Genomic DNA, 26,701 nt, shown 5'->3' with positions numbered 1-26,701 from the left:
AGAAGAAAGTCTTCAATCCATACTGCAGGATCTGCTGTGCCATCGTTGTGACGCCCGGATAATTAAGCTACAGTAATCCTATGTTAAGGGTGACATGTCATCGCATTGCTGTTGCTAATCCTCGCTTGATCCAAATCTTAATTCAATTCAAATTCAAATTATAGTCCAAAATTCAAGTTTCTCAAACATGCAAAAATAAAATGTTCAAAGTGTGGCAAATATCCCATAGCTAATTATGGTGGTGACCCAACACTTTTGTAAAGTGTTTAAATGCCCTTTGTGAATAAAACAGTGGCAAAAGGCAATTATATAAATGCTTTTTAATTTATAAAAACTCTAAACTAATTTATTTTGTGCCAAGTTATTTTGTGACAGTGACATAAATACTAATACTAACTTATAAACTACTTTTTTATTTTAACTAAACTAAAATATTATGGAAATTAAATAAAATTGTGAAAACAAAATAAATAAAAACAATACAAAACACAAACAAAAAATAAAATAAAAAGGAAATCTCCCCTGGGCCACTTGGCCCAGTCGGCCGAAGCAACTCCTCCCACCAGGCCGGCCCACTGCGCCCCCGTTCTCCCCCTCCTCTGTTCACAGAGGAGGCGTGGACAGCACCGATGGCTGCCACGGCACCGGCCATCGCCGTGGCGACCATCCGGCGACTACCCCGGCGACCTCGGCGCCTATAAGACCTACCCCGTCGCCTCCCTCGCGCCACCGAACCCTAATTCCTTTTCCCTCGCGCCCCCTCTCCCTCTGCCACTCGCGCCCGACGCCGCTGCCGTCACCGCGTCGTCGTCGTCACCGCGCACCGGTGCCTCCCCAGGCTTCACGTCGACGTCCAGGAGGTCCGCCGCGGCTGGCTTCGTCCGTACCGAGGACCAGATCGAGCCGGGACGCCCTCGAACCGTCGCCACCAACTGTCTTCTCCGCCACGGTCGTCGCCGCCTCTCCGCTCGATTCGCCGCCTACGAGCCTCCCCCGAGCCCGCTGCCCTCCCCTACAGATTCGCCGTGAGCTCCTCCTCCGAATCCCCCTCATCCCGGTCTCGATCCGTCGCCGTAGTCTCATGTACGAACCGGCGGCCGCCATGGCCGAAGCTCAGCATACGCGTACGCGCCCCTGCTTGGCTCTGCGCTCGTGCTACTCCTGTGTGCTCCTTCTGCAGGCCGCACCCATGCCCGCCCACGGCCGCTGATGCTGCTCCTACTGCTGTGCGTCTGCTGCCCAGCGCCTCGCCCGCGCGTGTGCCCGCCGCGGCCTAGCAGCGCCCGACCGCGCTGCTGCCGCTGCTGCCGGTTACTGCTTCTGCTGTAGCGCTGCCGCTGCTGCCCGTAACTATTGCTGCTGCTTAGCTACTTAGTTCCTGCCGCTGCTGCTATTGCTTGGCTTCTTAGTTCCTGCCGCTTTAGCTGCTGCCCAGCGTTGCTTGCTGCTGCTAATGGACATGGCCGTGGCTATGCTATGTGCGTGGGTGTGCACAACCATCCCTGGCCGGCTGTGCAATTAGATTAGGGACTAATTAGTAGTACTAGCTAGGTTAGTTGCTACACTATGACATATGGCCCCACTGTTAATTAAAGAAAATGACTAATCTAATTAAGCTAGAGAAAATGACAAGTGGGACCCGCAACACTATTTACCTTTTGACCAGTCAACTTTTGACCGGGTCAACTCAGTCAATGACCCCACCTACCATCCTGATATGCAGCACCCTAGGTACATTCCCTGGGTACCCATAGAAATTTCTTTTTATTTTCGAATTAATAATAAATCAAGGAATTTCAGAAGAACTTTAAAACTTTAAAAAATTATATAAAATAATCCGTAGCTCGGATGAAAATGCTTTGTACATAAAAGTTGCTCAGAACGACGAGACGAATCCGGATACGCAGCCCGTTTATCCGCTGTGCATCCCTAGAATAGTGAACACACAACTTTCCCCCTCCGGTTCCTCTGTCCGAAAACGCGAAACACCGGGGACATTTTCTCGGAAGTTTCCCCCCTTCACCGGTACCACCTCTTACCGTGTTAGGGCACCCCTAGCATCACGCTTTGTCATGTCATGCATCGTCATGCATTTGTTTGCATTATATTTATTGTTTCTTCCCCCTCTTCTCTCGCTAGACACTAAGACCGACGCCGCTGCTACCCAGTACGACTACGGTGTTGACGACCCCTCTCTCTTGCCAGAGCAACTAGGCAAGCCCCCCCTTGATCACCAGATATCGCCTACTCTCCTCTATACTGCTTGCATTAGAGTAGTGTAGCATGTTACTGCTTTCCTTTATCCTATCCTGATGCATAGCTTGTCCTTGCTACTACTGTTGTTACCTTTACCTGCAATCCTAAATGCTTAGTATAGGATGCTAGTTTACCATCAGTGGCCCTACATTCTTGTCCGTCTGCCATGCTATACTACTGGGCCGTGATCACTTCGGGAGGTGATCACGGGCATATGCTATATACTTTACATTGTTACATTACTGGTGATACTGTTTGGAGATGGGGGCTGAAGGGGCAGGTGGCTCCATCCAGGTAGTGGTGGGACTGAGTTCCCGACGGCCCCCGACTGTTACTTTGAGGCGAAGCGACAGGGCAGGTTGAGACCACCTAGGAGAGAGGTGGGCCTGGCCCTGGTCGGCGTTCGCGAATACTTAACACGCTTAACGAGATCTTGGTATTTGATCTGAGTCTGGCTACTGGCCTATACGCACTAACCATCTACGCGGGGACAGTTATGGGCACTCGACGTTGTGGTATCAGCCGAAGCCTTCGTGACGTCAGCGACTGAGCGGCGCGCGCCGGGTTGGACCGCGTAACGCAACTTCCTTTGTAATGGAGGTTGCTAGGTCTGCTCTCCGGCCGCGTTCGCAACGTGCAGGTGTGCAAAGAGCGATGGGCCCAGACCCCTGCGCCATAGGGTTTAGACCGGCATGCTGACCTCTCTGTTGTGCCTAGGTAGGGCTGCGACGTGTTGATCTTCCGAGGCCGGGCATGACCCAGAAAAGTGTGTCCGGCCAAATGGGATCGAGCGTGTTGGGTTATGTGGTGCACCCCTGCAGGGAAGTTAATCTATTCGAATAGCCGTGATCTTCGGTAACAGGACGACTTGGAGTTGTACCTTGACCTTATGACAACTAGAACCGGATACTTAATAAAACACACCCTTCCAAGTGCCAGATACAACCGGTGATCGCTCTCTCACAGGGCGACGGGCGACGAGAGGAGGATCATCGGTTAGGATTATGCTATGCGATGCTACTTGGTGAACTTACCATCTACTCTCTTCTCCTGCTGCAAGATGGAGGTTACCAGAAGCGTAGTCTTCGATAGGACTAGCTATCCCCCTCTTATTCCGGCTTTCTGCAGTTTAGTCCACATATGATCCCCTTATTCCATTTGATACCAATGCATACATATGTAGTGTAGCTCCTTGCTTGCGAGTACTTTGGATGAGTACTCACGGTTGCTTTACTCCCTCTTTTCCCCCTTTCTATACTCGATTGCTGCAACAGACATTGGAGCCCAGGAGCCAGACGCCACTGTCGACGACGACTACTAGTACTCGGGAGGTGCCTACTACTACGTGCAGCCCGCTGACGATGACCAGGAGTAGTTTAGGAGGATCCCAGGCAGGAGGCCTGCGCCTCTTTCGATCTGTATCCCAGTTTGTGCTAGCCTTCTTAAGGCAAACTTGTTTAACTTATGTCTGTACTCAGATATTGTTGCTTCCGCTGACTCGTCTATGATCGAGCTCTTGTATTCGAGCCTTCGAGGCCCCTGGCTTGTAATATGATGCTTGTATGACTTATTTTTATTTGTAGAGTTGTGTTGTGATATCTTTTCGTGAGTCCCTGATCTTGATTGTACACGTTTGCGTGTATGATTAGTGTACGGTCAAATCGGGGGCGTCACAATCGTATGATTCGGTGTTCATGGGTTTAAACCCTTCTGGGAACTGGTGCTCCATTACCTCATCGGTGAAGCATAGGGGGTGTGCGGCGACTCTGTATCGGGCAACATCGCGGCGTAGTTCGGATGAAGTTCGTATGCGGTTGTCGGCCCGAGCATGGTTGTGCTTGTCGCGCCAGGCTTGATAGTCGTCCTCTCGCGCCGGGGCACGCCCCCGTGATCCGTAGATTGATCTGGTCTTACTTGCTCTATTTTCCAGGTCCTGTCGTAGGTCATAGGTGTATCCCCGGGCTGTTGTTTCTCTGCTTTTACGGTGAGGTGGTGCGGGCTGGTGTTCGGCTTGAGTTGCCGTTCTGTCCCGGCCACGTGGTGGTCAGTCAGGTCCGTTAGCCGTGTTACGCGCGGGTGGTGCGGGCTCAGGCGCTTCGTCATCGAATTGGGGTAGCAGCTTACGCTTCGGGTAACTCTTTGTTGGGCGCTCAAGGCCATATTCTTTGGCTGCCAGGACATTAGTCCATCTGTCGTTGAGCAGATCTTGGTCAGCTTGAAGCTGTTGTTGCTTCTTTTTTAGGCTTCTTGCCGTGGCCATAAGCCGGCGCTTAAAGCGCTCTTGTTCGAGGGGTTCCTCTAGCAGGATAAAATCTTCGTCGCCGAGGCTCTCGTCGTCCTCCGAGAGGTAGATAGTTACTATCCTCCGAGTCTTCGTTCCCTGCTTGTTCATCAGGGCCAACCTGCCCGTCCTCCAGATCATCCTGTTCGGATGTTGGTTCGATGGGGTCTTCTTGGTCTTCGGCGTTCTCCGGAGTATCATTGTCTCCGGTGCCAGTATTTCTGTCTTTTCCGCGACGCGATTTAGAGCGGCTCTGCTGACATCGACGCTTCGGTGGTATCTCAGGAGGTTCATCCTCGACTGGGTCCTTCTCATTATCTCCATCGCCTTCTTTAGGTGTGTCCACCATGTATACGTCGTATGAGGAAGTGGCCATCCAGCGCCCGGTGAACGGCGGGTTTTGGGCCTGTTCCTCTCCGGCATCGTCGTCCATACCGTCGATGTCTTCGGAGGCGTAGTCGAGCATGTCGGTTTGGTCCTCGATAGTTGCTATAAAGTGGGTGGTGGGTGGGAAGTAAAGTTCCATGTCTCCAGCCCCTAGTCCGAGCTGGGTGCAATTCGGAAGCGGTTCCTCTGTGATGACGAGGGATCACATCAAGTCCAGAGCCTCGTTCAAGAGCGAGGTTTGGGCTGGGACCGGGGTTGCCTGGCCGAGCCCGCATGACATGGGCTGTGAGGATCCAGGGCTAGTGTCAGGAAAAGAGTCCGGCTTTATGATGATTGCTGGTGACACTATTCCCCCCGGTTTTTCCGTATCGGGCTCTGCGGCCACAGAGAGTCCGGCGGGCTCTAGTCTCCCGTCTTCGGACCTGGTGATGCGCTCCGGATCCAAGGCCAGAGCGGCGATTAGAGCTGTGAACCCTTGGAAGATCAAGTCTCCTCGGATATCAGCGACATAGTTGAGATTTTCAAAACTGATCTGATGACCAGGGGCATAGCTGTCGATCTGCTCCAGGTGGCTAACCGAGTTGGCACTCAGTGCGAAGCCGCCGAATACGAAGATCTGGCAGGGGAGAAAAATCTCGTTCCCGGTAACGTTGTTGTAGATGATTGGCTGAGCCATCGAGCCTTTCAATGACGGCACAACGAAACTCCCAATGAAAGCACCAATGTCGGTGTCAAAACCGGCAGATCTTGGGTAGGGGGTCCCGAACTGTGCGTCTAAGGATCGAAGGTAATAGGAGGCAGGGGGCACAATGGTATACCCATGTTCGGGCCCTCTCGATGGAGGTAATACCCTACTTCTTGCTTGATTGACTTTGATGAGTATAGGGGTTACAAGAGTTGGTCTACCTCGAGATCGTGATGGCTAAACCCTAGATGTCTAGCCTATATGATTATGATTGCCTCTACGGACTAAACCCTCCGGTTTATATAGACACCGGAGGGGGCTAGGGTTGTATAGAGTCGGTTTACAGAGAAAGGAATCTTCATATCCGCACACCCAGCTTGTCTACCACGCCAAGGAGAGTTCTATCCGGACACGGGAGAGAGCCTTCTATCTTGCATCTTCACGGCACATGAGTCCGGCCCATGTCGCATAGCCCGGACGCCCGAGGATGCCCTAATCCAGGACTCCCTCAGAGACCGCCTCAAGGTCTACCACTAGTGGTTGAGAATCGCCTTCATGGTGATATTTCAAAGGAAATAGGGTGAGCCTTCGTGGTGTTGGTGTGCCTTCGTGGTAATACACATCCTCCAATGGTGAATAGTTTCCCTCCAAGGAAGTGAACATTAGGATACATCTTCGTCTGCGTGTATTCGGTTATCCCTAACTCTAGCTCCTTACTTGGGGTATACTTTGGTCACTTGACTTTGCATTCATGTATCTTGTTGTCCTCATTACATTGTGTTAGCTATCCCATGGTAGAGATTAATAGCGCCCGAAGGCATCGATCTATTGGCCAAACACCAGGCGAATACCCTCACTTTCGAGGGACCTTGGTCTTCCATAATGTGGTCCAAGCTTTATCCTCCTGGTTCGAACTCATGCTTGGTCTTCCCTCAAGCCGGTACCCTCTAACTTTCTTAGTTGTAACCAAAAATCTATAGCATGATCGCATCGAGGAGACCCAGTTGATTCATGGTGCCATGCCCAAAAGTCTTCCTGTTGCACTGAACTGATGGGAATGTTACATCCTCAATATCCATAGGTAAAAAATGTGTGTCCAAAGCAGTTCTGTCTCACCAGCCCAAGGTGACATCGATGAGCTCCGAGACCAATTCCGGAGGCGAATCTGAGATGGTCGCCACATGGATCAAGCATTCGCTTAGCGGTATCCAGTTGTCTAGCCAGACTCTGAGTGGACTGTCCATTCCCAATTCTAGTATAAGGCCCGGCTTCAGAATATTTCTACCCTCAATTAGTGATCTCCATACCAGAGATGGCATTAATCCCAAGGAAGCATGCATGATATCTATTTTAGGGAAGCAGACCTCTTTTAAGATTCTAGCACCTAGGGAGTCCGGTGACTGCAAAATCCTCCACACTTGATGAGCCAATAATGCTAGATTTAATAGCTTGATGTCTTGGAAGCCGAGTCCTCCCATATATTTCGGCATAGTTAGTGTATCCCAAGATACCAAATGAAGTTTCCTCTTGCTCTGCTTGCTGCCCCACCAAAAGCTTCTAATCAAACTGTTCATTTTTTCACATAATCCTTGTGGGAGTTTAAAGACCACCATCGAGTATGTGGGAACAGCCTGGGCTACTGACTTGATTAGTACACCCTTTCCTCCTACAGAACGTATATGTTCGATCCACCCTTGTATCTTGTTCCAAACTTTATCCTTTAACTATTGGAAGATTCCGTTTTTACTCTACCCAACTTCAGACAGTAGGCCAAGATACTTGTCATTCAATGATTCAGCTGGGACTTCAAGTGCTACTTTCATGGCTTCCCTCGTGCTGTTTGGGAGCCTTTGCTAAAGTGAATAGAGCTCTTTTGCCTAATTAACACGCTAGCCCGATGCCCGACAATAAATATAAAGTACCTCTCTAATATCGCTGCTCCCGTTGTACTAACTCTCGCAAATAGCAAGTTGACGTAAATTAGAGATGATTGACCGGGGGTGTTATGGGTGCCACTATGATGCCTGATAGATTTTCCAAGTTCCCCTGCTCCTTAACAGGCAAGACAGACCTTCAGCTGCTAGCAAAAACAAGTATGGGGAGATAGGGGCTCCTTGACGGATTCCACTGGTGGGTTTAAATACCTTCGTGCGTTCCCTATTGAACAACACTGAGAGAAGATGCCGATGTGAGAACATTCGTAATGGACGTGACTCAACGTTCACTGAAGCCCAATTTCAGCATAATTGCTTTCAAGTAGCTCCACTTGACCTTGTCATAAGCCTTCATCATGTCCAACTTTAGTGCACAATACTGAGCATTCTTGCCTCCCTTCTTTCTTCTTAATGAAATGAAAGCACTCATAGGCCGTCAATATATTATCTGTGATCAGTCTCCCAGGAACAAAAGTCGATTGTTCCTCTGAGATGATGTCTGGAAGGACCCCCTTCAACCCGTTTGCTTACACTTTGTACGCAATCTTCAGGATTACTTACATAGGCTTATAGGTCTGTACTGGGATAAAGAGGAGGCACCTACAACTTCGGGAATTCAAACAAGCAACATCTGGTTTACCTCTCCAATCTCCTCAACTCCATTAAGAATATTTAGTACTGCACGTGTTACTTTGCCACCACAAATGTCCTAGTGATGCTGAAAAAATGCGCTAGGAAACCATCCGATCCCGGTGCCTTTGTCGGGTACATCTGAAACAAGGAACTCTTCACTTCTGCCTCAGTGTACGGTGCATCCAAACGCTCATTCATGATTGATGTAACCATCACTGACACACTGGAGAGAACCCTGTCAATCCATGGGTTCCTTCTGTGCTGTAAAGGTATCTATAGAACTCAACTCCATGTGCTTACAACTGTTGCGCGTCCTCGCTGAAAGACCCATCCGGCAATTGCAGCCACTCAATCTTGTTCTTCTTTCTTCGACAAGAAGCCTGCTGCTGAAAGTATTTTGTGTTCTGGTCTCCTTCAGCCAACCACTTAACTCGACACCGTTGGTGTTGCATAATCTCCTCTCTGTGATACCATTCGGTCAGTTTACTTACTATGGCGTTTTCTACATCTAAAATCTATTGGTAGCTGAAGATCCCAACTGGGTTGTGGATAAGAGGTGATGCGCATTCTTTTAGGAAGCCTGTGAGAGACCTACTCCCCCGCAGTGATATATATCGCCCGTTGCGAGCGTTAAACCTCCAATCGCTGACCCATTCTAGCGAAGCTAGCAGGAGGATCGTTTAAAAGGTTCCTCAACCATTTCCCTATCGTTTATGTTTTTTTTTTCGGTTTTTTGTCCCATGTTTTCTTTTCTTTCCCGGTTTTCCTGTTTCTCTTTCGTTTTTTCCTTTTAAAAACGGAAATTTCAAAGTTCACAATCTTCAAAACTTGTTCGAAATTTCATAAGTTGCTTACATCCCGGAATTCAAACATTGTTCACGTTTTTTCAAGAATGTTCATGTTTTCCGGAAATGTTTGGAATTCAAAATTACTTCACAATTTAAAACAATGTTCACAAATTTGAAATATTGTTCAAAATTTTCAAATATTAATTGTGTTTTTCAAATTTGTTAGGATTTTAACACTTGTCCATTTTTTCAAAAAATGATTGCATTTCCCAAGGAAATTTGGAATTTCATAAATTGTTCGCATATTATAAAACAAACATGCATGTTTTTATCAGACGTTATTTTTTTTTTCACATTTTTAGAAAACTATTCATATTTCCAAAAAAATGTTTGGAATTCATGATATGTTTTGAATTCACAGACATTTCTTAAAATCCATGATTTTTTGAATTCACAAACAATTATTCAAGTCCGTATTCAATTTTTGAATTCACAAACATTTTTCAAATTCATAAAGTTTCTTTGAATGCATGATTTTTTTAAAAAATTAATGAACTATTTTGAATTCACAAACTTTTTTGAACTTTTCACCGACAATGAAAAAACCCAGGATTGGTGCTAATGGGCTGAGCACCCTATGTCAGCTTGCAATCATCAATCGCGAGGAGGTGGGTTCAACGTGAGCGACGCGAGTTGTAGCGCTCGCTGCGAGTGACCCATAGTACAACCCCTCCTCCCTAGCGCTCACGCCCATAGCTAGATGGGATACAGTCCAATAGCGTTCTCGCGTGGAAAAAGTTTAGCTCAGCTTGCTCGCTTGCATGAAGGCAGACCGCTCGTTCCAACTATCAGTGTGTAACGCTAATCTCTGACTGTTGACCAACAATAGTTGACCTTTGACTTTTATTAAAGAAAACTTTAGAAAGTTCACAAATTCAAAAAGTTGGAAATTCAAAAACTGTTCATGAATTTATTGAAATCAGGAATGCAAAAAGTTTCTCAGATTTGAAGAAAGATCACGGCTTTGAAAATTAATCATGATTTTCAAAAGAAAAATAAAGTAAGTCTGATTTTTTAATGAATTTCAAAATATTTGCTAAATTTGAAAAAAATGAACTTTAGAAAATATTCAGCTATTTGATAATAATTCACCAATTTTGGCAAAAAAATATGCATTGGAAAATGTTCACAAATATAAAGAAAGATCAAAATTTTAGAAAATAAATCATGAATTTGAGGTATGCTCGTACATTTGAAAAAAGTACAAGACTTTTTTTTGTGAAATATATAAGAAATTGCGAACTGAAAATAAAATAAAGCAAAATGAAAAAAGGAAAAGAAAAAAGATCAAAAACAGACTAAAACATCCCGAAACCCAAGAGACTGATCCGAAACCAACCCAAAACCTCACAGTGGGAGATTAGTATCAGCCGGCTCATTTATCACATAGAGAACACTCCGATTGTGTGTTGTGTATGAGTAACGCTTCAACGAAGGACGCGGCTATGTTTTGCTTGCGGGACCTCCTATACGACGCTTGTGGCGTTAGCAACCTCAGCTAGCTCAAGTAGGATTTAATAATAACTGCACCAGATAACTAAGAAAAAATTCACCTAAATGCATAGAAAGCGGTATCTTCAACAAGTTTCTGAGCCTCAGATTGGCTGGCATATATATCGAAACTGCAGCACATGAAGCCGCAGAGGCTCTTTTTGGCTTCCCGGTTTGGATGCCAGCATTTCCTGCATGCACCTTTGGTCCAAATACTAGCGTGATTGCGGAACAGATATAACACGGTAGACTAACAAGTAATAGAACATCAACGTTCATACAAAAAAGCCATCAAAAGTAGCATACCAAGACGTAGTTTAACATTTGATCCTCCAGATTTGACAAACATTCGAGCATACAACTAACAAGTTCTGACAGACCTGGCCGCAAGCTGAAGATATTATTTTTCCTTATTGCTTTTCAATAAAGCTACACACATAAAAGCATGAGCACTAAAAACATGTTCTAGGCCATGCACAAAATCATAACAATGCTTTGGATGCAATTAACCACCACCTCATACTACATAACTACAATCCTTCTAAGGATAATTTTTTTTAGAATAATAGAAGGTTTCCCAAGAACCAAGACAGTCCGAAAGTCTCCCGGCCTAACAAAACTAGCACATGGAGATAGCAAAGTTACCAAGTGTTTATTAGTACAGATTGAGCCCACTTTCCACAAGTAAAAGACAGTAAGCAAATCGGTTCAATTTCTTGATCCTGAGATCAATCAACTCTTTTTCTTCCTGAGATTCAGAATGCAGGTCTTTCACTACCCTAAGTTCTGAACTTCTGATTCGGCATGCATCCGTCACTCAATTTCTTGTTCGACTGTTCAGCATCTCGTGCTAGCTTTTTAACCTCTTCCCGAGACCGGGAATGCAGGTCTTCCATTGCAAGAAGAGCTGCTTCCTTTTGCATGTGATTGAAGAGCCAGAGTATGTATGGCACCAACCTCTTCTCTCTTCTGTTCGAGTTCTTGCACCTGCATTTGTACACCTTGAGTAGTTCAGTTCAGTCTTCTCCTGCTCGGACTGTGACTTCAAGAGCCCCAGGTCTGACGCACTGCTGATATTGTAGTAGAGCCACATCTTTTCCAGTATTTATTTGTGAGGCAGTGATCCTAAGGGCTTGGATCTCACTCTCAAATATTCTTTTCGAATCCACCAGAGACACATGTCACCATGAAGTTCTTCTATCAAAAGCTCAGAGCAACGGTTTTGTTCAGACAGTCTAACAACTCCCTTCTTAGATCGCAGAATGCGTCCTCCGGGTTAAATTCCTCCTTCTTGAGTCTTGACTATAAATAACTGGGGTGACACACCAAGCGCATCCTTGGGCAGATCATCATGATCAAACGGTGCACGCAAGGGTGCCAGCATTTCTGATATATGTGGCTTCCCTTCTTGGCTTCAGGAGGGCGAGTCCTCAGACATTGATGGCACGCCGGAGTGTGCCGGTGGCTTGATCATACCTTTCTACTCAGGAATGGTATGCTCTGTACTCTTCCACATGTTTCATGAGCTCAGAGTATTCTTTATAGTACATTTCCGCTCTCCTTGCAAATGAATCGGCATCTTCATTGATAAGGTTTTATCATCAGTTTTGACCGTCACATTTATGTCTGTTTCACAAGGAGAAATTCAATTAACCATATGCCATAACATGAAGCTTTGGACATGTCTTGGGCCAAACTTTTAAAACTTTGACTGTGAATATCATTTTAATTATTCAGATTAGAGTGGTTAATCACCACTCCTATAGTACTATCAAAGATTGGTTAGGGGCTTGTGAAAATGATTCTTATGCTAACTGTTTTACGAGAATGTCTTCTACCCCTCCAAAGAAGACTTACTGAAAATAAGGAAAAAAATAGCATAGAATAATTTTCATTTCCTAACCCCTCTGGCAAAAAAAAGTTCATTTCCTGAACCCTCTGGCATAAACAAGCAATGAGTGCTTCAGAGCTATTACATGTTATGTACATCACTACATCCAACGGAAAATAGCAAATATTTAATACCATGTTTAGAACAATTTAACATGGATGGTACAAGTTCATCCTAATAAGAACTAAAATCAAGGAATTTGTGTAATAATACGTTGAAGTCAAGTACTCCGTCCATTTTAAAACATAAGGTCGATATTTTTGCAATGTCCTTCCAAAATACAAGGCATTCATGTAGAAATGATGGACGAATTATTTCTCATATTTTCAAGACAATAACACTAGGGTAACATGGTCATTTCCTCTACTATTAATTGATTCCTCAATCTCGTGCTAAATGGAGATAGTAACAACTATCACATATGCAAAACTGGAAGGCTGCACGCTGGGAAATAGAAGCATCCCCAGAGTCTGAATAACTTCAGGAATTGAATATCCAAAACAGCAACAAAACGTAATATAAAGCAAGAATAGTCTGCAGAACAACATAATAACAATAGTTTGGAGCTACTAAATATTCTATTCCAAGCATGCAGAACTACCTGAACCCAAATGCATGACACGTCTTAGTTCAGTGGTTACAAATGTGAGTAAATTGCTGAAAACCACCACATTTGTGGCAAGGGTACTCCAAAACTACCGCTTTTACTAAAAATCACAAAAAACCACCACTTCTGTGGCAAGTGAGTAACAAATCGCACTGATCCAGACTTCAGCCGAGTCTAACAGCGAAACTGACAGGTTGGCCCCACATGTCAGGCTGATTTGGCATGCCTATGTGGATAATATGCTGAGGTGGAAGGTGGCCCCACCTGTCAGCCACCCATATATTTTTACCTCCTTTTCCTCTTTCTTATTCCTCCTCCTTTTCTTCTATCTCGTCTTAACCATGGTCGCCGGCACGCACAGCCTCCCGGGACAGCCCCGTCACCACCGGGAAGCCCCTTCCGCCGAGCAGCCCTGCCGCCAGTTCCCTTCCCCTCTCCCCTCCGGCCTCGACGACGCCACCCGCCCACGCAGGCACGGCCGATCTACGCCACGCCATGGCCGCCACCGAGACCAGACGGTCAACGCCGGGCACGGCATCTCCTGCCCGCCTCTTGCAGCGCCCTGCACCGCCGGCTGCTACGCTCGCCCGGCCACCCCACGCTCGCCGCACCCTCCTCTGCTACAACCTGACATGGATCCATCGATCCAGATTCCAGTGATGCCCCGCCACCGGCCGACCACCCACCACCGCAGCAGCACGTCGACGCCTCTAGGCCACGCCGTCGGCCAACTTTGCCCTCCTTCTCTCTCTCTTCCTTCGATTAGGCATGGTCAAGCACTCGCGCCGGCGAGGCCTCTGCCTTCTCCGGGAGCGGGATGGACGGTGGCATCAGGCTTGACCGCGACCGGCGACGGCGACCTCAGCCTCGACCAGGGGCAGGACGGGCGGCAGCCTCGGGCTTGACCGCGGCCGGCAACGGTGGCCTCTGCCTCGACCCAGGGCAGGACGGGCGGCGGCCTCAGGCTGGACCGCGGCCGGCAACAGCGACGGCGGTCTGTGCCTCAGCCCGGGACAGGATGGGCAGCGGCCTCTGACGCGACAAGTGAGCCGAACGGAGGGAGGAGCGACTCTGCGGGGGATTTTTTTTCAAAAGTAGCATGTTTTTTACAGCAATTTCGGAAATTAGCAGTGTTAATAATTTATTTGCAAAACTAGCACCCCGTCGGCCTCCCATTGGCCGAAGTGGACCTTTTCGGCCTACGGAAGCCCGAAGACACGTCTTCGGTTAAGCCAGGCCGAAGCGTGCGCGAACTGGGCCGAAGACAGGCCTCTTCGGCCAGCCAGCGACCGAAGAGGTCTTCGGCTTACCAGTGGCCGAAGAGTAGCGGATAAGGCCCGAGCGGCATCTTCTTTCTCCTCTCGTTGTTCTTCCTCTATCTCTCTCGTTCCTCTCTGTACATCGCCCCCCCTCGCTGATCTCTTCGTTTCTCCACCTATTTTCGAATCCAAAGCACAGAAACGGTAGATCGTAGCCATCTCCACCGGCCTACGGTCATTCTTTCCCAATGGGATAGCTATTTGTGCGTACAAGTGAGGTGGAGTCATGATGGGGTGAGGAGGAGAGGCCATGGTGGGCTGAGGAGGAGGAGGAGGTGCAGCTTCGTGCCGCCGAGGGGGTGGCGTTGGTGGTGTCTGTTGGTGCAAGTTCTTCGTGAGGTGGCCACACGCGTCGAAGGTATAATCACGCGTCACATTTTATTAGTGTTAATTGGTTTGTGTTGGCATTTTAGCGGATATTTAGTGTAGCCGGTAACAATTTGTTCATTGCGATTAATTAGAAGGTGGCAATGTCTGACAGGTGAAAATGTCAGTATCAGTAAATTTGACTGTTTACTATGGCCCTGGTAATGTTCGATATAATGAGTTGGGGGTTGATCTTAGCGAGTTTAAAAATGGCGTCATGACACTTTCAGACCCGGACAGAGTGGACATTAGACAGTTGAAGCACTGGTTGACTACTAGTTTTGGGTTGGATTCTGAAGTATGTTCCGTCAGTATTCATGCATTGTGGACCAAATCCTGTAAAAATGTCAAGTGGGAGTTGATGCCGATAGATAGGAGCCAGCATTGGTTGACCCTGTTAAGTCGTTGCCGAGACCGAAGAATCCACCCATATGTCCTAGTGCAGCCAGTGGCAAAGGAGGAGAATACCGTACAACTCCATGTGGGGTATGAACCCGGCCAGGGTAGTCGAGTTGCTAACGAGATTCATTTATCCGGGTCACAGCCACCGGATGTGGATCCTAGCCAAACCGCGAAGGATTCAGACTACATGTTGGACAATGTTTGTGGTCATGATACTGGGCAGAATATTTAGTCGATAATATTAGCTGGTTCTGGTGTTGCTGATGGGGATGAGGAAGGCGATGAAATGCAGAGGGTGATGGAGGAAGAGAACGATGATGGATATGCAGAGGATCTGGATTCTGAAAATTCTGAGGATGAAGTGGAGGTACCGATTCCTTCTGCATGGAATCAGGACATATCCACCGGCCTTACTGTGAACGATGGCCATGAGACTCCATGGCAATATAATCTGAACCAAGTCCAGATAGGGGCTATGTTTGATACAAAGAAAAAATTGAAGTATGCAGTGATAAAGTGGGCTATGTCTACTCAGAGGGTTTTCCGGACAGACAGATCAAACCCAACAAACTATACCGTGAAGTGTGTTGAAACAGGTTGTCCTGCGAAGGTGCACGGGCACGTGCCGAAGTATAACATCCACTGGGTTGTCACGAATGTGGTCCCACATAATTGTGTGAGGAAAAACTTGTTGGTTCGTCATCCAAACCTGACTTCAACTCTCATTGCGCAACTCATGTATACTGAGATAGTGGAGAAAAAAGATATGGAAGCAAAACACATCCAGACAGCAGTGAAGGTCAGATGGAATTATGACATTCGTTATGGGAAGGCTTGGAGGGCTAAGCAGAAGGCTATGGAGGAAAGATTTGGGACGTTCTTTGACTCATATGATAATGTTGTCCGTCTCCTGGATGTACTAAAGGAGAGGAATCCCGGCACTTATGTTAACGTACAACATACAAGGTTGCTGAGTATACCAGGTTTCAAGGTGTTGAAACGAGTATTCTTCTCTTTCGCTATGTGCATTGAAGCTTTCCGGCATTGTCCTCCTGTGATGTTTGTGTATGGTACATTCCTGACTGGTCAGTACAAAGGGCAAATCCTGACTGCCATTGGCGTGGATGGAAACAATCAAATCATTCCACTTGCCATGGCATTTGTGGAGGGTGAGAACTTTCTGAGCTGGGTGTGGTTCTTTCGGCAAGTGAAAATTGCCATCGTGAAGGATCGACCAAACGTGTGTGTCATTCATGATAGGCATGCTGGTATATTGAAGGCTGTGAAGACACTAAGGAATCCAACAGTAGACGAACCAGCACCTTGGAAGGATTTGCAGAGCCGGTGGTGCATGCGCCATCTTGGGGCTAACCTTTTCTCACAGTTTAAGAACAAGCGGTTGATGAACTTGTTTAAAAAATTGTGCAAGCAGAACCAGGAGCGTAAATACCAATTTATTTGGTCAAAACTTGATGAGTTTACTAAGAAGCAGGTCCGTGCCAGGAAGAAAATGGAAAAGGACCAACAACAATTAGCAACACTCATGGCGGAGCTAGAGGAGCCAGTTGGTCTCTGTGACTTGCCAGCAATTGACCCTCCTAATACTAAGAGAAAGAAGGGGAGGGCAATAAAGGATTTTTCAGAGTGGATAGAGAAAGAGCCTCCCGTGAATTGGTCTTTGTTGCATGACACCCATGGAGCTAGGTATGGCCACATGACAACCAACCTTGCAGAGGTGTATAACTTTGTACTCAGAGGGAATAGAGCATTGCCACTCACAGCTATTGTGGAGGCTGTATTCCATGGCACTTTGAGATATTTCAGAGACCGACACGAGTTAGCAAAGAAGCATATTATAGATAATCAGAACACACCTTACTGTAGCCGTGTCATGGAGTATATGGCAGAGAAGATAGAGAAAGCAAAGAAGCACACTGTGAGACTGTAGGTAATCAGGAAAGGAGGTATGAGGTTCAGCTACCTACCGATGGTTTTGGTTCTGCGAATGAGGTGAAGACGTATGAGGTAAAAATTGGAACATAATTTTATCCAACGTGTGAGTGTACATGCAACAAACCAAAGTTGTTGCACCTGCCTTGCTCACATGTGTTGGCTGCCTGTGGCCAGATTGAGTTGGCTGCCGTCTCCTTTGTGTCACCATACTACTTAAAAGAGGCTGTACTGAACACATGGACCGGTGAGATGACAGGGTTTAGAGTCGTTGGCAATTTCAACAAGGTTAACGACGGTGAGAGAGTATACATCCCGGATCCAGAACTTCGGCGAACAAGCAGGGGTCGACGTAAGGCCCGTCGAATCCGAAATGATATGGACCAATCTGAAGCTGGTGGAGCAACCAGACAATGTTTGCTATGCGCGGCTTATGGGCATAGGATGAAATATTGTCCTGACCTGAACAAAGATGGTGCTTCCACATCGACGAGTGCTTCCACATCGACGGCTGCAACAACAGGAGCAAGAGGCGGACGTGGCAGTCGAGGCCGAAGGGGAGGACGAGGAAGGAATAACTCAGAAGCTATATAATGTGGGGGAGAATGTTTTAATTTGTAATATCGTCTGGACTATGTTTTATTTTGCAATGTCTGAACTATGTATTAATTTGTAATGTCGGCTGGACTATATTTTACTTTGTATGTCCGAACTATGTATTAATTTGTAATGTCGACTGAACTATGTTTTACTTTGTATGTCTGAACTATGTATTAATTTGCAATGCCAGTTTCAGGTAACCTTCGTGGCCACATGACTATGTTTTTTTAGTTACAAATAGTACATCGTTCACACAATTGTATGTTTTCTATGTAGATTGTCTCATTAGGATACCCCGCAGTAGATTTGTCAGACGCACAGATTGATCGATCCCTAGAGGCATATATTCTATGGTTGTTCGGCAAGACGATGTTCACGGAGAACCACGTGACCACTGTTGATGCACGATTCATCGGTATTGCACGAGAGATAGCTGACGCATGTTGCCCTGCGGATATTGTCCAGAGGAGTTTTGGTTCTGCCGTGTTAGCAGCTACGTATAGAGGCTTGTGCAAAGGTTGCTTATTGAAGTCTAGAAAGTCACGTCTGGTTGGATGTCCACTATTGTTGCAGCTCTGGTCTTACGAGAGATTCCCTATTGGACGACCCTATGTCTCCATTGACACACCGTTTGGGTTGGAGGACATGGCAGGGGCTTACGTGCCTGCTATCGACGACTTGCCTACTATGGGATCTGTTTGGGCACGGAGAGAGGTAGTTTTAAATTATGTAATTCCTTCGATTATTTTTGCCGTGCAATAGTATTACTAATGTAAATTTGTTGTCATGTACAGAGACAGTTTGCACATACCCAGGTGAAGGGCTGCTACCCGTCCTTCACGGTGCAGTTTGATAGTTTGCACGAGGATCAAGTTATCTGGGAGCCCTACTCGTATCAGACTATAACATCCAGGTATCCAGTTGGGATCTTTGCCTTATGCACTAGAGATCGGCACTACTGGATGACCAAGGCAAAGTTGGTGTTCGACGTGACGGTTGAGGAGATGGCTCTTCATAGGGTGATGAGACAGTTTGGTCTATGTCAAGAGCCTGCAATTCCAGATATTCCACGGATACCAGACCACGTTCACAAGTAAGTAATAATATTAAAGTTGTCAGCACTACATTCAGAATATATCTAACCATGCAACGCGCATGTCAATCTGATTAATCTGTCAATCTCAGGTACAGTCGCGTAGGAGGAAACAAGTCCATGGCTGTTTGGCTTCAGAGCATTAGCCCTTACGTTCAAGAATGGACTACGGCACCGACAAATATCTGGAATGAGGTTGGGCCCTTTGACTGGGACAAGTTTGGGTTGTATTTACAAACTTACCGGCATACAACGAGGATCTATTTGGTTCCATCAGCTGCTCCTGATCAGATTGAAGCCCCTCTGACCAGCGATATGTACCCAACTACCTCTGTTGTGGGAACGAGACACCACGCGGTACGTGTCATGCTTCTCATATGTGTAGTTCTATCATAACCTTATCATATACAATGGGTTAAATCTTCATGTGCAGAGTGACTTGACAGTCCAGGCGTGAGAGGAGGTTTCCACTTTAATGCGGCAGGTTGAGAGGGGGGATACTATCCCACAGCCAGAGCACCTCTCATGGTTGAGGCGTATGGATGAGAAGTTAAGAGGGATTTATGCATCACTTACATGTAGGCGATCTACGGATGTTGTCGTTCCTCGTCCCGCACATCGGCCCCCACGTCCCTCTGTCCATCGTTCAGAACCACGACACTCTGTGCAGCGTTCAGAACCACGACACTCCGTGCAGCAACCACGCCTCTCTGTGCATCAACCATCTCCTTCACAACCAGGGAGCTCTTCCTGGAATCAGCCATCGCCTTCTCAACCAGGCACCTCTTCCTGGTCTCATCAAATGGAACTAGGTAACACTACTTTGTACATTCTTTTCAACATTGTAGGTTCGCAAATTAATTTTACCCGTTTTACTATATTGCGGTAGGCAACCAGTCGTGACAGTTCATGCATTCAGTGCAATCACCGATACTTAGTGGTGCTGGATGTGGATTAGAGGGCTATGGTGATGACGATGACCAAGCTGAAAACATTTATGACTTCTCGCACACGGTGTCTCACACTCCACCACCATCACCGTCGCAGGAGACACAGACAGTGACAGACGAGGTTATCTATGGTTGTGGTTTTCGTGAGCATCGTCCACCGCCTCAGCGCTTATCGCCTTCCGGTCCTCGCCCAAGGAAGACCCAGATTCGTCGTCGACCCCCGCAGTGATATGATTATCTATGTATGAATCATTATCTATGTTAGTTTCAGACTATTCGCATACGTGAGTCAGTATTTATGTATGAGACATGCTTCATGTATGTGTTACTATTGCACTTGCTTCTATCTGATCAGGAGACATATATCGTTTTATGTATGCGAGAGACATATTACTATTAATTCGCATTGTTATTCTAGTTACATTTTCAAAGAGACTACAACCGATAATTAAGATACAAGCACATCTGAATTAAACGGTGCGGTTGAACTTAATAAATACAGCTTACATACTACAAAATGAAATTAACGTAGAACATAATGCCCTACTTGTTGAGGTACAACTGGAATACAGCTTACATACTACATGAAGTCATCATCGTCATCCTTCGTTGATGCAGAACTCTTGCCCTTCGACGATGCAGAACTCTTGCCCTTCGTGGATGCAGAACTCTTGCCCTTTGACGATGCAGAACTCTTGCCCTTCGATGATGCGGAACCCGGGAGCGGCGGCATGAAGATATCATCTTCGTCCTCGCTCTCCTCAGTCCATAAAAATGGATGCTTTTCTAAAGTCCTTCTAAAAGTTTCACTCTTCGGCTCCACTACCTTCTTCCACCTTCCATTCAACCTAAGAAGTTCTTTACGTACCTCCGCATAAGTCCTTTCAGGCCACCCAGCCCTACGTAATTGGTGAGCCAACTCATTCATTATGGTGTCACTACCGGTGAGTTCTTCCCATGGAACTATCCTATTGTCCATCCTGAAATCGGTAGCTAGCCTCAGAAGAGTGCTGCTCATCTCAGGGTGAAAACTACGATCGAAAGGATAATGGGACATCTCGACTACACTGGACTGCTTATTCACCTCCGGGTCAAGGGGGTTTTATAGGTAGAGAGGAGAGAAAATGGCGGGAAAGAACGACTGGGGTATGGCGGGAAAGGGTTGGCGGGAACATATGGCGGGAAAGGGTTGGCGGGAACATATGGCGGGAAAGGGTTGGCGGGAAACGGGTGGCGTGAACATATGGCGGGAAAGGGTTGGCGGGAACATATGGAGGGGAAAGAGTTGGCGGGAAAATATTTACGGAAAGGGCTGTGCAATTTTTTTTCATTGCAAAATGGTTACACAACTTCCCTTTTCGGCCTACAGTAAGCAGAAGAGCGCGACCATGCAACTTCGGTCACCTGTTCACGCGAAAAGGTGGGGCCCGGGGACTCTTCGGCCTACGGTTGACCGAAGAGTGCTCTTCGGCCTATGGGAAGCTGAAGTGTCCTTTTCGGCCTAGTTGGGGCACACTTCGGCCAACGGAAGGCAGAAGTGCCCTCTTCGGTCAACGGCTGGCCGAAGAGCCACTCTTCGGCCAATGGGAGGCCGACGGGGTGCTAGTTTTGCAAATAACTTATTAACACTGCTAATTTCCGAAATTGCTGTAAAAAACATGCTAGTTTTGAAAAAAAATCGCTGCGGGGAAGGCTGGGTACGTCTCGCCGGAGTGTGCCGGTGGTGAGGGAGAGAAATATGTGGGGAAGAAGGGGAAGAGATAAGACGTGTGGCTTACAGGTGGGTCCCTGTCCACCTCAGCAAGTCAAACACTGACTAGGACTAGTCTTCGCCACATCAGCCCGGATAGACGGGTCCCACCTGTCAGTTTTGCTATTAGTCACGGCTCAAGTCTGGATCAGTGCGATTTGTTACTCACTTGCCACAAAAGTGGTGGTTTTTTGTGATTTTTGGCAAAAGCGGTAGTTTTGGAGTATCCTTGCCACAAATGTGGTGGTTTTCAGCAATTTACTCTACAAATGTAGATCCGAACAGCACTGGCGACTACCTGGCGAAAGGATGGGAGGCAAAGCAACTAACTGAACTACTGAACTTATCGTTGCACTTGAGGAGGAAATGCAAACACCAAACCCTACCTTCAGATCTCATCAAATGTTGAACTAGATAACAGGAGGTCCAACGCCTATTCCCATGGAAGTTGCCCTTCATGGTTGCATTTTTGTTTAATGACTTGGGGCCTCCAGGATTCCTGAGAAATGGCGAGAGTTTCAAATCAAAGAAATATTTCACCTACGATGTTCAAATTCAAATTAGTACAAAAATATACTCACATCTTCTGTCTCTTTGCAACATCATGCTTCATTTTCAGAACAATGTCCACTGAATGCACATATAGACCCAGGTCCTCTGCACTCCCATGCATATCCGGCACCAACCAACATCTCTGTTACTGAAGAATCCACCCAGGACAGTAAAATAACCACAGTTCAGTAATTATTAGGTACATCAAGTATACAGCATATGGAAACTCATAATGCATCAGCAATAAACACAAAAAGGAAAATAATTTTATGAATTCAATACTCATAACACACCAAACTGAAGCGGACAGATTCTTGTGGAAAACCATGTTAAGAATAGTCATCAAAATTTGGATCATTATGAATAGTCAACATGAAGACCTGCTGATGATGAAGTTTCAAATCAAGCATTGACTTATTAGAACCATCTTATAATCCTTTACCTGGGTTTCGAGGCACCATCAGTCCTGTGATGGCCAAATTCTGCACCAGGTGACACAAGTCAAGATGACCAACAACTGAATGTGGTTTCCTTGATAAATCTTCAGGGAAGCCTATAGGATATGGACCTGGCTTGTTTGGGAATGGAGGCCTTCCAGGCAATGAATTGAAACCATCAAAAGGCCTTGGACCTCTCTAAAAACTATCTTCATCAAGATGAGTTGGCCCTGGAAATTTGCTTCATATTCTCTTCAATATCTTTAGGGCTGACATTGTATCTGCCAGGATATGATGGCACCAACGACCTGAAATGTTTGTGTAAAGAATTGAACCCTTCTTCGTGGAAAGCCCTGGAATTTCCAAGCGCCTCTCTGCCAATACCATTGCTCTTTTTCATTCCTGAATGGATGAAATTTTTGCTCAAGATGATTACAATAAAAAACTCAGAAGTATCTGATTTTGGTTCAAGAGAATTACCAGTAGGATACCGGCCAACATTTTCTAGAGAAAAATGAAGCATAGTTGTGTCATGATGTCCAGGCAAGGGTCCACCCATGGGAGGCCGAATCATTCCATCATCATCAGGTCTGATGGGTGCAGGCCGTGGAATGTTTGGTGCAAGCGCCCTTGGTGCCATTTCAGATTGATATAAACCATATGGTTACTGCACGCTAGGCCAGATATTTTCAGGAAAATACTAGGTTGCCTCATTGGATTCATCTGGCCTTGTGTACGTGGCGCAAGATCAGGATGGAGCTTCTGCTCAATGCAATGCCAGTTTGTACTGAATTTTTCTGATATTGCCAAAATCATTCTGCTCTCCATTCACATTTTATCACCCAGAGATTCTGGCTTTATGCCAGAAGATTCACCGCCCCCATTTGTATTACCACCTACTTCAGTATTGGCAGTAGCATTAGCTGCACTTTCTAACTTTCCTAATTCTTGGAACTGATGAGATGTTGCAACATAACTCATAGACCTGCTAGTCGAAGTTGGAATAAGCTATTGTTGCATATATTGTGGACCATGGGATTTGAAAGGTTGAGAATGCATTTGTTGTTGTGATGAGCGCATTCCTTGTTGGTATGATTGACCTGTTTGTGAAGGAACAGATGTGTTAAGAGGAAAATCCTTGTGGCGGTGCTTGGGAAGGGATGCCGGGTGGATGCATTGGTGGCTGCTGAAAATGATGCCCATGTTGCTGATGTTGTGGTGTATGCAGAGTACCTTGAGGAGCAAGCATGGCTGGCCGTTGGCCTTTCAATAGAAATTGACCCTGCGGAGGGTGTACAAGTGCAGGCTGCTAAGAACCAACTAACTGCTGGTGAGATGCATGTGCAAGGCGTTTAATTTGAGCACCATGTGCCATCTGATGTGCTGGCTGCGGCTGCGAATATGATTGATGACCTGCTACCACATGTAGTAAAGGATTCTGAAGTTGTGCAACTGGATGAGGCTGATGATAAACCTTAGGCTTTGGGTACAATTTCTACTGCACTTGTCGATACTGGTGCTGTGAGATTGAAGATGTTTCTGCCGAGGTAAGTACTGCATTTGTGGATGTTGATGCTATGAAATAGCCTGTTGATGTTGTGGAGGATGAGGTTGCACATATGGCTGCACCTGGGAAGCTATTGCTTGAGTTGCAGGAATTGCAAATGGCTGATTAGAAACTTGAGTATGGGCTATAGGTTGTACATCACCCTGTGGTTGCATCTGTGGAATTTGAGGTGCTGAATGCAATGGTCACACTAGTATTGGCAACTTGAGTATGGGCTATAGGTGATTCTGCTGATGCTGCGGCTGAACAACTGGTGCTTGGAGTTGAGGAAGGTGGGTCTCAGGGTCTGATTCTGGGACTGGTTTGGCACCATGTGTTGGGGTCACCGTGCTTGTTGTGGACACACCAGCTGAACTAGTTGTCACTGCAGAAGCTGTTACAGTTTCGACTGTAGTTGCAGGCGGCTCTGCTGTAGGAGCTGCTGCAGGTGCCACTGAGGAAACTGCAGACAGATCTCTTGTCAGCGACCCAATTACTATCACGGCCACATCGACCCACGGCAAGGCAGCCAGCCCACCAAGAGCGACCAGCACATGGGCCTGGGCCGTCGAGAACCAGCAAGAGCTACCAGCTATATATCTACAGGGGACAGCAACGAGCTAGCCATCCGGGCTTGGATCAGGCAAAGGCAACGGCGGCTTCCCCCCTTCCCTTCTCCTACCTCCTGTTCTTCCTCCTACCTTCATCTTCCTTCACCAATTCCTTGTATGTGAGCTTGATTACCTTGTAATGGAGTGAACCACGGGTCGGATCCTAACATCTCTGGTGACTGCCTGGGTTCTTGCAGCTGATGACTGTGTCAGACTATTGTCAGTGTTGTGTTAAGGGTTGCAAGCCCTGCAAATACACACAAAGGTAAAAAAAGATTAATGCATAGAGAAACAGTTCTAGACTTCTACAGAAAATCACTTTGAAACATGATGGACATACAAGACAAAGCTGAGCATGTTATTGCACTTGAGATGTACAGTCTGAGTACCACAACGGTTACAAACAACAGGGGAATTCGCGTACGCACAAGCGGCACCATGTGTGATGCATTCAGAAAGATTTCCTTGCCATTGGCAACCAATTGTCTCAGCAAGTGACTTATATGAATCCGGCAGAGGTTGCATATTGGAAAGCAGATCGTAACAAAGAGGGCACCACTTCCAGGTACACTCGATGTATTATGCACAAATCACTTCCTCAGAAGAAAGCTATACCTCGGAATCGACTTCTATCAAGTGGGCAGGCTTGTGTGGTTGCTGCCTCGTAAGCCGAGCAAGGTTTCCAGTAGAGATGTGTGTACTGAATTCGCATAGCTTCGTTGGGGTATATGAGTGTTTGACAAACAGGACAAAAGTATTTTCACAGGAAGAGTTTGTATATTCAAAATACATTCATTATCAACATTGCCCGGTCTCGCTAACTTCTATCCAGTAGGCATTCTGGTTCCTGCACACATGCTAATTTCATAACTTATGCATGAAAAATGTATGAGGTGCTAAAACCAGAAATCCAACGAGGATACAAAAAAGACAATTATTCTAATTTTATAAAAGGGAGCGAATACAGATTGCCATTCACAAGTTACAAGGCACTGTAAACCTGTAATCAAAACATGGCCCCACTGTATTCACAGCATAATAAGAACTAAAGAAAATGGTTAATTAGCCAACGGTGACGAAATGTTCATCTTTTTAACAATAGCATGTCAAATATTAGGATTCAACTAAATACGCGCAGCAGGTACAAACACTGACCCTCACACATCGCCGCTGCTTTCCAGAATTAATTCACCAATGCGAAAGCAATGAAGGAAACTATAGAGCCAACAGCGGCAGTAAGCCAATGAACATACACATGGCTGATTGCCCCTTTCGCGGCAGCTCTGGAGGTTGGTATGCCACGCCCCACGGGTTTCGGCGCCACCGGTCATGGCTGCACCTTCCCTTCGCACCCTATGGCAGCGTCAGTTGAGAGTCATGCCCAAGGCCGACAGGGCAATGTGGAGATCAGCCTTGCACCTTGCCTCCTGGATGGTGTGGAAGGAGTGAAATGCAAGAATTTTCCAGAACCTCCAATGCTCCTCCACACAGGTGGTTCTCCAGGATTGTAAACGAGGGCGCAGTTGGCAGCAGGTGGGCATTTCGCTGCTAGATAGAATTTTTCCACCCCCCCTGAGGTTGGTGCTTGTTGTTCTGCTGGTCTGTTACCTGGCTGCCAGCGCTATATCCCAGCCCCTAGCTCTCATTTCATTTGTAACTTTGTTTTACTCCTCCTATATTAATGAAATACAGCAGCCTGCTGTTTTTTTGTCAAAAAAGAAAAGGACCAAGTAACTAGTCTATATCAGGCGGATGAACTAAGGAGAACTGAAATCTATATCTAGGGTCAGACTTAACAGGGGAAACAGGGGTTCAGCTGGACAAAACCCTACTTATTTTCTGAAAATAAACAGCTATGAATAGTATTGATTATGGATCTCAATCAAAAGTATCGTTCGTTGAGGAAATTAGGCATCAAAATACATGGGCGAATGCACCCCGAATGTCCTTTCCATCCTTATAAGGGAGATTTGTCTAATTTGATTCGGCTGTTCCTCACCCCCACAAAAATCTGAACAAGCTAGGGCTTCGTTACCAGCAAAAGGAATCGTACCCTGACAAAACCTTGTAGTTTTTGAGATAAAGTAACTTTATGCGAAGATTGCTGTCTCA

General features: G+C 46.4%; 1 long non-coding RNA gene and 2 pseudogenes across 1 annotated transcript; 1 reads left to right on the top strand and 2 right to left on the bottom strand.

Moving 5' to 3' along the window:
- Positions 1-361: 361 nt before the first annotated feature.
- LOC147966957 (uncharacterized) lies at positions 362-3,852 on the top strand. Its single transcript, XR_015609122.1, has 2 exons — positions 362-1,025; positions 3,531-3,852. It is a non-coding gene; the product is annotated as an uncharacterized LOC147966957 (long non-coding RNA).
- Positions 3,853-19,330: 15,478 nt separating this feature from the next.
- LOC147966956 (uncharacterized) lies at positions 19,331-23,161 on the bottom strand (annotated as a pseudogene).
- Positions 23,162-23,198: 37 nt separating this feature from the next.
- On the bottom strand, positions 23,199-24,178 carry LOC147966955 (uncharacterized; annotated as a pseudogene).
- Positions 24,179-26,701: the final 2,523 nt, after the last annotated feature.

This window comes from Triticum urartu, chromosome 6A, assembly GCF_056163025.1.
Source record: "Triticum urartu cultivar PI428250 chromosome 6A, HENAU_Tu73, whole genome shotgun sequence".
NCBI classification, from domain to species: Eukaryota; Viridiplantae; Streptophyta; class Magnoliopsida; order Poales; family Poaceae; genus Triticum; species Triticum urartu.
The sequence above is the reverse complement of the archived record's forward strand: the minus strand, read 5'-3'. Positions and strand labels throughout refer to the sequence as shown.